The sequence below is a fragment of the Dermacentor albipictus genome, chromosome 1, assembly GCF_038994185.2.
Source record: "Dermacentor albipictus isolate Rhodes 1998 colony chromosome 1, USDA_Dalb.pri_finalv2, whole genome shotgun sequence".
In the NCBI taxonomy this organism is placed as follows: domain Eukaryota; kingdom Metazoa; phylum Arthropoda; class Arachnida; order Ixodida; family Ixodidae; genus Dermacentor; species Dermacentor albipictus.
In genome coordinates this window covers 90,797,703-90,803,282 of record NC_091821.1, presented here as the reverse complement: position 1 = coordinate 90,803,282, position 5,580 = coordinate 90,797,703, and the positions used below count along the sequence as shown (strand labels likewise).

General features: G+C 50.0%; 1 non-coding gene across 1 annotated transcript; it reads left to right on the top strand.

Moving 5' to 3' along the window:
• The first annotated feature begins 1,275 nt into the window (after window positions 1-1,275).
• Window positions 1,276-1,347, top strand: TRNAT-CGU (transfer RNA threonine (anticodon CGU)). Its single transcript has one exon. It is a non-coding gene; the product is annotated as a tRNA-Thr (tRNA).
• The last annotated feature ends 4,233 nt before the right edge of the window (window positions 1,348-5,580 follow it).

The following is a 5,580-nucleotide window of genomic DNA, read 5'->3' as shown; positions in this document are numbered from 1 at the left end:
TGAACGCCTGCTGGCCCTCGGGATTCACAATAACTACGAGGAGCTACGGGCAGCGACGCTCATATCTCAACGGGAGCGGCTTAGCTTAACCACCTCTGGCAGAAAATTACTTTGCCGCGTGGGTTACCCTACTCATCCACAGTATGCGGGAGAAGAACTCGAATCTCTGACCAGAGTCCTTCGTGAAAGGATCATAGTAGCCCCAATCCCTAAGAACATGAGTCCAAAATACCACCAGGGACGTAGAAATGCTCGAGCTCGAAAGTTAATGCAGCAATTCGATGGAAACCCGGATACAGTCTACACAGATGTCGCTCGATGTGGTGCTTACAAATACGCCCTCGCAGTGGTAGGAGCGGCCGCAAATCAAGGGCTTGTGACTTGTGCCACGGCTAGAGTTGCATCTGCGAATACCGCAGAAGCTTCAGCCATCGCGCTAGCTATTAAAACTAAGGACGCTCTGGGACAATCGTCGATAACTCTTACAGATTCCCAAGTCGCATGTAGACTATTCCTCACCGGCAGGCTACCACACAGCACCACTCACCTATTAGGATCCAACCAAACGCAGAAACACATGATCATCTGGTGCCCGGGTCACGCAGGACTCGAGGGCAATGAGAGAGCGGACGGCGCAGCTCGTGCTTTTGTCAACCGAGCGGCCGACCACTCTGACGAAAACCCCTTTTTACCACGAGACATCCTTGAGCACCAGCGGCGCGAGCGAAGAAAGTACAGTCCACCACACCCTGACCTATCCAGGCAGGACTCTTATGACTGGCGCCGAATACAGACGCACACATTTCCAAACCTTTATTTGAAAAATGCCATTCACCCAACGCTGTACAGCGCTCGCTGTCCTTGGTGCGGAGGCCGGCCAACTCTCGCCCACATTACGTGGGACTGCCAGAACAGGCCACCCAAAATTAATACACCAAAAATAGCTGGCAAACTTACCGGATGGGAGCAGTGGGAGACTTGGCTCGCCAGCGAGGATCGGGAGATGCAACTAGCGCTTCTCGACCAAGCACGGCGGACCGCTCAAGCCAGTGGAGCCCTGGACTAGGGGCTCCACCCACTCGCTTTCTGCATTTTTTTTTCTTTTAAATAAACGTTTTGATATATATAAGCTTTTACTTTCCGCAGGAACACCTTATGTATCAAAAGCCGTTTAACAGACATTACAAACTAACCCTGGCAGTGTAACTCCCAGGTTTAGTTCTAGTAGTAAAACATAAATAAATACCCAAGAAAGTAGATGGCCGGGGAAACGGTGCCGCGGTAGCTCAATTGGCAGAGCATCGCACACGTAATGCGAAGACGTGGGATCGTTCCCCACCTGCGGCAAGTTGGTTTTCATCCACTCTCATTTCAATGAATTTATCATTTGTTAATTCAATTATTAAGTACAAGTAATTTCCCCTATGTTGCCGTGGGTGTCATTATTTGTGGGCTTGCTATGATATATATATATATATATATATATATATATATATATATATATATATATATATATATATATATATATATATATATATATATATATATATATATATATATATGTTGTACTGTAAAATAAGGAGCAGTGGGGCTGTGGCCGTTGGCTGTGACAGACGACGACGACGAAATAGAGGAACCTTGTTTCGGTGCTCGATCGGCTGTACTACCTCTCGCTGCTCTATCGTTTAGTCGCGAACGCTTACTGCTCAAAGAGCTTCGCGACATTTGGTGGAAGGTGCTGGACCTTTTGCAAACCTGGAACTATGAAGCCGGACGATCCCTGTCACATCTCCCATGCCTTAGGAGACTAGTCCTACCGAGCCACTCATGGCACCGCCTCCGGTCGTCTGTCCTGGTGCGCCACGCCAACGGGATCCTCCCACATTCAATGGCACTGACGATCATCACGTAGAGGACTGGCTGTCATCGTACAACCGAGTGAGTGCTGTAGTGGTTGGAGTACGGGACTTCGGGATGAAAACCCACAAACTTGGGAGGGATTTATTCTTCATTATGTACAGGGACGAGAGCGTCATGTACCAGACGTACAGTCATTACGGGCCGGCAGCAACTCGGACGCTGCGGCCCGCGGCAAGAAGTTCGAGAGAGGTGAATCAGGGAATCAGGGACTGTCCCAGAATCCTCAGGTCTCTCTGGAAGGCTTCTTATAAGCCCTTCGAGCACTGCAAGTCACGTCATGTTTGACCAATGGGAGAGTCCACTCCGATGACGCCACTTGCAGCCAATGGTAGGCGCCCGTGTCGCGTGGCACACCTGTCGGGGCTCTCTGCAGTCTTGCCACGCAGACTGGCAATCCACTTGTAGGCTGGAGAAGGAGCGGGGGGGGCGCTCGTGCACCTGCTTCATTGTCGGATGCCCACCTGCTAATCCCGGCGGCGCAGGAACTTGTTGGCACGTAAACTTGTTGCCTCGGCCGCTTCTCTGGAATGCGCTTTCCGGCTTCTGCATTCCTCAATTAGCTGTGCTGCAATCCGACGTGGTCTGGGGAACTCGAAGTAGCCTCAGGAACCAGCTCCATATCTAACAGCTCGTCCTCGCCCCGGTTGTTCTGAATGGCCGGTGAACTCAATTCGCTGGCCAGGAGGAACGCTGAAAGAAGCTGCAGGGTACTGGGGTCGAGCCTCGTTTGACGAACTTCGGGATCCTAGGCCCTGGAGAACAAACGTCAAACAAACAAAACAGCACAGCGCTGCACCACGCGTAAGCGCAGGCTCTTCACCCCTGACTCGCCAGACTATTACTGAGTCAAAATCAACCCTGATCTTTTAGTTCCCCAATTTTGACAACAGTTCCAACCACCCTTCCAAACAGCTATCCATTTCTCCTCGATTGCCGACAAGACCAGAGTACTATTGTTGTTGCAAAACAAAAGGGTCGTCGACGATGCAAACAACAAATGAAAACAGCCGAACATAACATAAGTGGCCTAACTACACGAACAGCATGTTTCCAATTTATCGCAGTGGCGTACTTATCGCACGTAATGGTGCCACTGAACAATCTGGTCAACCTCACAAGTACGTAATCACAAGCGCACTAGCCTTGTGGTCACTAAACAGAACGCGTACTTGCGTTGTAGGCAAACTCTTCATTACGCTTACTCACGTTTCTTCCTTTAGTCCATCTAGGACACGTGACATAAACGAACAATTAAACTTGCGGGACTTACACACTCCGCAGAACCCTTAAAATAATGCGTCTTTTAATAACTCGTTCCACGCGTACTTATAAGAGAAGTCAGAATACACGGCTGCCCTCACACACACACTAGCAACCCCGTCATAAAGTCTGCTTCCTTCCGTCCACACAGGACACGCGCTAATGGAACTAAGAACGCTTCTCCGTGCAAATCATGCACTCACTCAAATCTACGCGCTTAACCTTACAAAATTCAAAACTTAAAAAGGAAGAAGGTTAAATAACACACGCGCTTTACCATAGGCCTCTGAACGATAACCTTGACCCTCAGGTTACTCACACACAAAAATAAGCCTATCTACTTATTAATGAGCATCTCGCGAGACTACATGTTTACTTAAAACACACCTTTCAAATCTCGAGCTTCTCGAACGAAAACATAAACAAAGCTCAAACTTTACACATTGAAAGAAATCCCAGTCTCAATTCGCGAAAACTTTCCGATGCTCAAAAATAAAACACAAAACAACACGTTTTCCTACTACGGAAGCTCTCTTGGCCTCTCATTCCAAACGCTTACGTCTGACTCATACTTTGAGTCGTACCCGGGGAGGCCGCAGTTTCAAAGCTACTCTGGCTACGGAGGAACAACAAAAGGGCTGATTCACTATCAGCTCCCCCAAGACGTTACGGTCTCCTGCCGATTTGCGTCCCCGCGCCCCGCTTTCAATACGAACTCGATTGACCGCGTCGCTACTCCCCACCTGGTCTCGTCCTGCCACCTCGCGTTTCTTCGAACTGCACGCTGAGCTATGAAAAGAACTACGGAACGACGAGGAGCTTAGCTGCCTCGTGCCCTTTGTCCGCGTCCGTACAGAACATTCTTCGCGGTCCCCCTTTGACCGGTGGCTCGAACGTTTTCGATGCGTCAACATCGTCCGAGACGACCGCATCTTTTTCCTCGCGCCCTGCCCTTTTGGGTTTCTCGCCATTTTTGGCGGCGCTACATTATTTACCGACTTTCGGTCTTTACCGCGCTTCTTTTTACGGCGCTTTCTCTTTGCACTCGTTTTCATGTCGCCTCGTGCCTCGTGCTGGCCGGTACACATTTCGTCGGCCCGGATCGGCCTCTTACCCGCACAGTCTGAGTGATTTACATTTAAATCGACCCTCTCTCTGCCTCGACTGGCGGACAGCTCAACCGACTCTGGCACAATGCAGCAGGCTTTACTCGAGTAAGACAACTCGCACTCTTGCGAACTGCCCTCTACTACATTGCCCAGCGCACGCTGTGAATCGGCACACAGCCCGTCGGTATCGATCGCTGTCTCACGCGCACAGTCCGAATGATTAACAACTGAACCATCGCTATCTAGGCCATCTAGACTGGCGGAGAGCCGCACCGATCCCTGAACAATGCAGTTGTGCTCTCGTGAGCTACGGAGCTCGCCACCCCGAGAACTATTCTCAACTGCATCGTCCAGCTCGCACTTCACTTCTGCACGCACCTCTGGCCTGACATGGGTGCTCGCTTCTGTCGCGTCAACAGTACCCCTTTCTTCGCTAGCAACCTCGCTAACATTACCAGCGACGCACACGCTCGGTAACTGTGCCAATTTGTTCGCAGCTGGCCTAGCTGTCTCTACAGTCATCTGTTGGCACAGCACCTCGTCGCTCTCACTCTGGCCTTTAACGGCCTCTATTGCCACTAAGGCATCGTTAGCAGCTAGCCTTTTTCCTTCACTTATTAATCGGCAGCCAATCTCACAGGCACTACTCTTCTCGTCGGCTTCTGGCGAAAATCCGCTCGATGCTTCCTCATTCTTTCGCTCTGTACTACTTACAGAATTCTCAGACAGCCGTTGTCTTTGTGCCAATAACTGATCACAATACTGTATCTCTTTGATCAGTGCTGCCTTCTCTCTCTCAAACTTTTCCTCTCGCTCAAGCTTACGTTCCTTCTCACGTTCGTGACGCTGACACCTAAGAGCAAGTTCTTGAAGCTCCTGCTTCCGTTCATTCTCGCGTTCTTCACGCTGACGCTCACTCCTAAGTTCACGGCGCTCTCGCAAACGTACACGACGCACACGCTCCTGTGGCTCCTGTATCAGCTCCCAAGCAAGCTCAATGCTTTTGTCATCATTGCCACTATCTTCAATCGCCTTTATGATAGCTGGCGTTTCCATCCGTTCGTCCGCCTCAACTCCCAAATCGTCGCACACCAACAACAAGTCTAACCTCGTCAACCTTCTAAGATCCATGGCAGCTGCCCCGACAGGTGGTTAAAACTGTTTTCCTTAATTAATTTGTGCAAACACACAATGCAACAAACTCCCGATTCCCAGAACTATCAAAATTGAACACACAACCTTTGAGTCTGGCGAATCATAAGGAAAAAAACCACGCGCTCACTTACGGTTG